This window comes from Gastrolobium bilobum, unplaced genomic scaffold (genome assembly GCF_033153095.1).
Source record: "Gastrolobium bilobum isolate Gb01-03AN ecotype WA unplaced genomic scaffold, APGP_CSIRO_Gbil_v1 utg42110, whole genome shotgun sequence".
NCBI classification, from domain to species: domain Eukaryota; kingdom Viridiplantae; phylum Streptophyta; class Magnoliopsida; order Fabales; family Fabaceae; genus Gastrolobium; species Gastrolobium bilobum.
This window is the reverse complement of record NW_026899559.1, coordinates 1-6,832: the sequence shown is the minus strand read 5'-3', so window position 1 is coordinate 6,832 and position 6,832 is coordinate 1. Positions and strand designations below refer to the sequence as shown.

The 6,832-nt window shown below is 41.7% G+C and overlaps 1 non-coding gene across 1 annotated transcript; it reads left to right on the top strand.

Annotated features, from left to right (window-relative positions):
* The first annotated feature begins 6,342 nt into the window (after positions 1–6,342).
* On the top strand, positions 6,343–6,449 carry LOC133291467 (small nucleolar RNA R71). Its single transcript, XR_009748803.1, has one exon. It is a non-coding gene; the product is annotated as a small nucleolar RNA R71 (small nucleolar RNA).
* The last annotated feature ends 383 nt before the right edge of the window (positions 6,450–6,832 follow it).

The window sequence follows — 6,832 nt, the reverse complement described above, 5'->3', positions numbered from 1 at the left end:
AACATCTACACCAGCTTTCTGACAAAGCAACTGAATCAAGGAACAGTGACCCAAAGCAGCAGAGTCACTGTCAGAGTGAGCCATATCATAAATGCTGTCCTGAAGGAGAATAGGAAGTTCCACCTTCGCCCTTGTCATGATAGTGTGAATCAGGACAGCTCTCTTCAGGATAACCTCTGCCTGGTTGGAAGAGGGCATGACATTTGAGATTACAAAGTGAAACCAGACTCTAGCCTCACCATTTAAATGCCTCAACCAAATCAACTTAGGAGCAACCTTATCCTTGGTTAACTCCCAAGTTTCACCAGGTTTGGCTATAGTCTGCAAAATAGGCTCAGCTGCCCCCATCTTGGTCCAGGTGTCAAAGTTTGGGTCACTCCTCCTTGGTGGAATTTCAATATTCTGCCAGTTTCTCCTGAACTCACAACTGGCATTGTGGATATAGTCACAGAACCTTATCTTCAGCAGCTTTTGGATAGTGTGAGCATCATACTTCACTTTCTTTCCCCTCACCCAGCTAGTGAAAGTCCTCTGGCCTCCTTGATCTCCATTAAATGCATTAGCAAAGAATTCCCTTGCTATGTTAGGACTGCTATCACCCAGTATTCTTCCAAAAGTTGCCCAATCCCTGGTCTTCAGCTGAGACTGAAACTGGGGATATTCATCCTGTTCTAGAACAAATTTTCTTTCTCTAACAAATGGCCTCTTGGAAGTCTTGTCAGTATACCTTTTCTCATGTTCCTCACTTTTCCAAAAGTGAGCATCAAACTGTGGGGTAAACTCAGCTTCAGTATCTCCTCCTTGATTCACTCGTGCTCGCTTCTTAAATCTCTTTTTCCCTTTTGTAGCAGGAGCTGGTTGAGAAGGAGAAGACATTGTACCTACACAACAAGAGAAAATCAGTCCAAATGTCAAACAATTATATATCATGAATCCAATTCCACAATCCTAGATTTAGAACTCTTGTAGTGGGGAATTTTGATCAAAACATGTATGAATTACAACCCCACAATGCCATAATGTAGACCCTCAATTTTGTATGAAACAGGGCCTGGGCGCTAAAACGGTCGTACTGAGCGTTTTAGCGTCCTGGCCTTAAACGTGTGTAAAAACTGGACGGGCGCTAAAACGGTCGCACTGAGCGTTTTAGCGCTAGACCTTAATGTGTGTAAAAACTGGACGGGCGCTAAAACGGTCACACTGAGCGTTTTAGCGCTAGGCCAATTTTTGGGTCAGGCATTTCCACGAACACCTTGTGTGTGTGTACGCTGGGTTGTTGTTTGAAGACAACTGAGAACCAACACTCACTGGATTTGTTGTCTCATTCCCAAAATACCAGTCAAAAGCAAAAGTTCAGGAGAATAATACCAATAAAACTAAATCAACATGCAATCCTTCGAAGATACAGGCAATCAACATGTGAATGCCCTAGAAAATGCCCAATAATTGCATGCTTCAGATATGATAAGTGAGATGAAAGGAATTGAGATGAGTTACATACCTTGATGTTGATGAGAAGATATGGAAGAAGCTACGAAGATGGATGATACAAATGGGAGATAAGGGGTGCGTTATGGAAAACAGAGGCAAAGTATAAGAATGGAAGAGGAAAAGAGAAGAGGAACTCTGTTATATCGAATTAGTGACAGGGCGCTAAAACGTTGGCTTACCAGCGTTTTAGCGTCCTTGTCCAGAGAAAAATACACACTTTGTGCAGCACAGCGCTAAAACGGTAAGACTTAGCGTTTTAGCGCTGTTGGCCAGAGTGCATGGATTGGTGTTGTCAGTGAACGCTAAAACGCTCATAATGAACGTCTTAGCGCGCACAACCAGAGAGTTTCATAATGATGGAACTCTGGGGACGCTAAAACGGTCATGGTTGACGTTTTAGCGCCCAGCACATAGCAAAAAATTTCTCTTTGATTTTTCAAAAAAAAATTTCCCTTTTCTTCTTCCTCTTATGGATATGGTATGAACATGGAATTACATACCTAGTACAGTGGGTTGCCTCCCACTCAGCGCTTGTTTAACGTCACGAGCCTGACGGTTATGATCTATTTTACCTCTAATAGAGCAACTGTCAGTAGTTGCCTATCCACAGCACTTCCAACATATAACTTCAATCGTTGACCATTGACTGTAAAACTTCTGTCCGAATCCAAAGAACTGATTTCTACAGCCCCATATGGTTTCATATCCTTTACCACAAACGGTCCAGACCATCTAGACTTTAACTTCCCTGGGAACAGCTTCAACCTGGAATTGAACAGAAGTACTTGATCCCCCACCTTGAAGTCTCTAGGTGTGATCTTCCTATCATGCCATAGCTTTGTCTTTTCCTTATACAAACTGGCACTTTCATAAGCAGACAAACGAAACTCATCCAATTCATCCAGTTGTAATAATCTTTTCTGTCCCGCTGCTTTGGAATCAAATTCAGATATCTCACAGCCCACAAAGCCTTGTGCTCCAATCCAACTGGCAAATGGCATGCTTTTCCAAACAGCAACTGAAATGGAGACATCCCAATAGGAGTTTTGAAAGCGGTCCTGTATGCCCATAAGGTGTCATCAAGTTTCTTGGACCACTGGGTCCTAGCATTCCCAACAGTCTTCTCCAATATTCTCTTCAATTCCCTGTTGGAAATCTCAACCTGACCACAAGTCTGTGGGTGATATGGAGTGCTTATTTTGTGCCTCACTCCATACTTAGCCAAGGCATACTCCACCATCCTATTATCAAAATGAGTGCCCCCATCACTAATGATAGCTCTAGGGACTCCAAATCTTGAAAATATATTCTTTCTCAGAAAAGCAATCACCACCCTGGAATCATTGGTTGGTGTAGCTATAGCCTCAACCCATTTGGAAACATAATCAACTGCCACCAATATATACTTGTTAGAGTAGGAAGAAGGGAAAGGTCCCATAAATCCATACCCCAAACATCAAAGATCTCCACTTCCTGGATATTGTTCAACGGCATTTCATGTCGCCTAGAAATATTCCCAGTTCTCTGACAGTTGTCACATGCCTCCACAAACTTCTTTGCATCCTTGTACAAAGTGGGCCAGTAGAAGCCACTCATCAAAACTTTTGCTGCAGTTCTCTCACCTGCAAAATGTCCACCATATGCAGAACCATGACAATGCCACAACACATCCTTCTGTTCTTCCTCTGGAATACACCGTCGGATCACACTATCTGAACATCTATAGAAAAGATATGGCTCATCCCAAATATACCTCTACTACTTCCGGCCCTTCTTGAAGCTCTTTTTCTGTAATCCTGGATAAGTGATCAGCCACCAAATTTTCAACTCCCTTTTTGTCCTTGATTTCTACCTCAAACTCTTGCAACAGTAACAACCAGCGGAGCAATCTGGGTTTAGCATCCTGCTTGCTCAACAAATACTTTAAAGCTGCATGGTCAGTGTAAACAATAACTTTTGATCCTAACAGATATGGCCTGAATTTGTCAAATGCATACACAATAGCCAGTAATTCTTTTTCTGTAGTAGCATAATTCTTTTGTGCATCATTTAAGATCTTACTGGCATAGTAAATGACATGCAACAATTTATTCACTCTTTGGCCCAATACCACTCCTACGGCATAGTCACTGGCATCACACATTAATTAACTTGCATAAGGGCCAATTTTTGAAAAATCTTTTATGAACCGCCTATAAAATCCTCCAAGAAACTCCTCACACCCTTAACATTTACAGGTCTATTTTTTTGCCCTGTCCACCTCAATTCAAGAACTATACCTTCTGTCACCATAAATGGCACTTCTCCCAGTTCAAAACCAAATTACAGTCTTGACATCTTTTCAAAACAGAATCTAAATTCCCTAGACATACATCAAAATCAGAACCAAATACAGAAAAATTATCCATAAAAATTTCAATGCATTCTTCTATCATATCTCTCCTCCGGGTATTCAGTCTTCTCCTGATCCTCTGGTGCCACAGCTATCTGATTATACCCTGAATAACCGTCCAAGAAGCAATAGAAAGCATGTCCTGCCAACCTCTCTAGCATCTGATCCAAGAAAGGAAGTGGAAAATGATCCTTCCTGGTTGCCTTATTCAGCCTCCGGGTAGCTCCAACCAGTGATTGTCCTGGTGGGAATCAACATTTTTCACCACAGTCATCCCCCCTTTCTTGGGCACGGTCTGCACAGGACTCACCCAAGCACTGTCTGAAATTGGGTAAATCATCCCAGCATCAAGCAACTTCACCACCTCCTTCCTCACTACTTCCTTCATAGTGGGGTTGAGTCTCCTCTGTGGTTGCCTTACTGGTTTGACCTCTTCTTCCATCAATATTTTGTGGTTGCAAAAGGAAGGATTAATACCCTTGAGATCTGAAAACTGCCATCCAATAGCCATTTTATTCTTCTTGAGTACCTTAATCAACCTCCCTTCTTCCTCATCAGACAACATTGCATTAATGATTGTTGGATATGTTTGATCATCCCCAAGGAACACATACTTCAAATGTGAAGGTAATTCCTTAAGTTCTACCTTAGGTGCTCCTTTTGGAATAGAGCTCTTCCACTTCTGGCTCTTCTTGTATTCTGTACCTATCTCTTCTTCTGATCTTTGTTCCTCAACTGGAATTCTTCTTTTATTCACTTCTTCCACAACCTCCTGTATCACATCCAATCTAAAACAATCCTCCACATCAACAGTTGGGTTTCAAGATTGTAACTTTTCTTCCCTTAGCAACAACTTTCCTTGTTCAACATCTATCAAAGATCTTGCAGTTGCTCAAAAGGGTCTTCCTAACAATAAAGGACTTTCTGTATCCTCTTCCTCCATGTCAAGAATCACAAAATCCACTGGAAAAATAAACTTGTCTACCTTGACCGAGACATCTTCAACCACACCTTCAGGCCTCTCACTATCTGCAAGATGCAGAATAAGTTAAAGTGTTAATTCCCAAAGCTCTACATACTGTCAACGGCATCAAGTTTATACTGGCTCCCAAATCACACAATGCCTTTCGCACCTCCACATCTCCTATAGCAATAGAGATACTGAAGCTTCCTGGATCATTTTTGTGCTAGCTTCTTCTGAGACATATTTCAGTTAATTTCCTCTTCTTAGTAAGAAGATCCTTCAGCATAGTGAGGCATATTTTCCAGTGCTTCAGAAAATGGTATGTTAATTTGTAAATTTTTGAAGATATCCAGAAATCTTGCATAGTGCTGCTTCTGAATCTCTTTCTTCAACCTCTGCGGGTAAGAAACTTTAGCATAGGGAGATAAACTAAATGGCTGTTCTTTCTTGTCAGCCATCTTCTTTTTTCCCACTTCATCATCTTTTGTGGGGAAGCATTTTTACCAACTTCTACCTCTCCTTCATTCTTATATTCCTTCCCTTCCTCTTCTTTGTCAACTCCAACTATAACATCTCTAACCACTACTTCCTTCTCACTTTTCTCATTTCTCATTTTCTCTCCTTCATCATCAGAGACTACATCTTCAACCACAACCTCTTCTTCATTCTTTTTATTTTCCACCTTCTTCCCTGGTTGAAGTACCAACCCACTTCTTGTCATAATTGCTTTACAGTGCTCCTTAGGATTCACCAGTGTATCACTTGGAAATTTCCCTTGTGGTCTCTCTGATATCTGTCTTGATAGTTGACCAATCTGGGTCTCCAAATTTCTGATTGATGCTTCCCTGATTTCTGAAAGAATTTCTGAGTCCTGCATGAATGCAGTTGTCTCTTCCCTGAATAAAGTAGAACCCTGAATATAATCCTGAGTTGTCTTAGATAACTGAGCAAACGCTTTCTCCCATGCAGCAGATAACTGACTGCTCCTGCGTATGTGGTGGTGGAGAATGTAATGGTTGATTCAATTGGTGGTTGGAACTATAGCTGAATCCCGGGTGTTGATTCTTGTTTTTCCATGGTGGCATATAAACATTCTTTCCCTGATTGTTGTAGTTCCTTTGATTATTCTGATCATACCACACTCCATTCACCTCTGTCACATGGCCCTTACCACAGATAGCACATACACTTTTTGTTTCCACAGAAGCTACCTTTTGTGAAGAGAGTTGCTTAATAAGGGTATCTAATTGTTGCTGATGTTGTCTCGTGCTTGCATCAGTCCATTGCCAACAAAGCATCATACCCATCCAACCTGATAATTCCTGTCCTTCTGTCAGACCACTGGAGCATTATCAAATTCTTGATATGCTAATGACTCAAAGATATCTAAGGCTTCTTGAGAGTAGTCAATGATCCACCAGCAGTGGCATGCACCAAGGTTCTAGTGTTAGTGGTCATTCCTTGCAGGAAGATTGCTGCTTGTTGCCATGCCTCAATTACATGCTGTGGACATTTCCTCAACAAAGTCTTGAATCTCTCCCAAGCCTCATAAATAGATTCTGACTCTTTCTGCTTAAAGCTTGTAATTTCATCCTTCAACTTGGCCCTCTTGGATGCTGAGAAAAACCTTTGCAAGAACTTGGTTTGCAAATCATCCCAAGTTGTTATACTTCCTTGTGGCAATGATTGCAGCCATCTCCTTGCATCATCCGTTAGTGAATGAGTGAATAGTCTCAACAGAATTGCATCTCTTATGACACCATTTATCTTAACAGTATCACTCAACAATAGGAAGTTCTCTATGTGCAAGTAAGGGTCCTCCGCACTGGTTCCAGCAAACTGATCCTTCTGCACCAAATGTATCAAAGCAGGCTTCAATTCAAAGTTGTTGGGCTCCACTGTTGGGCGCACAGCACTCCCAATTGGAGGAACCACTGCAGGAGTCATGTACTCTTCCCAGTGTCCTCTGTGGTGGTGGTGGTCTG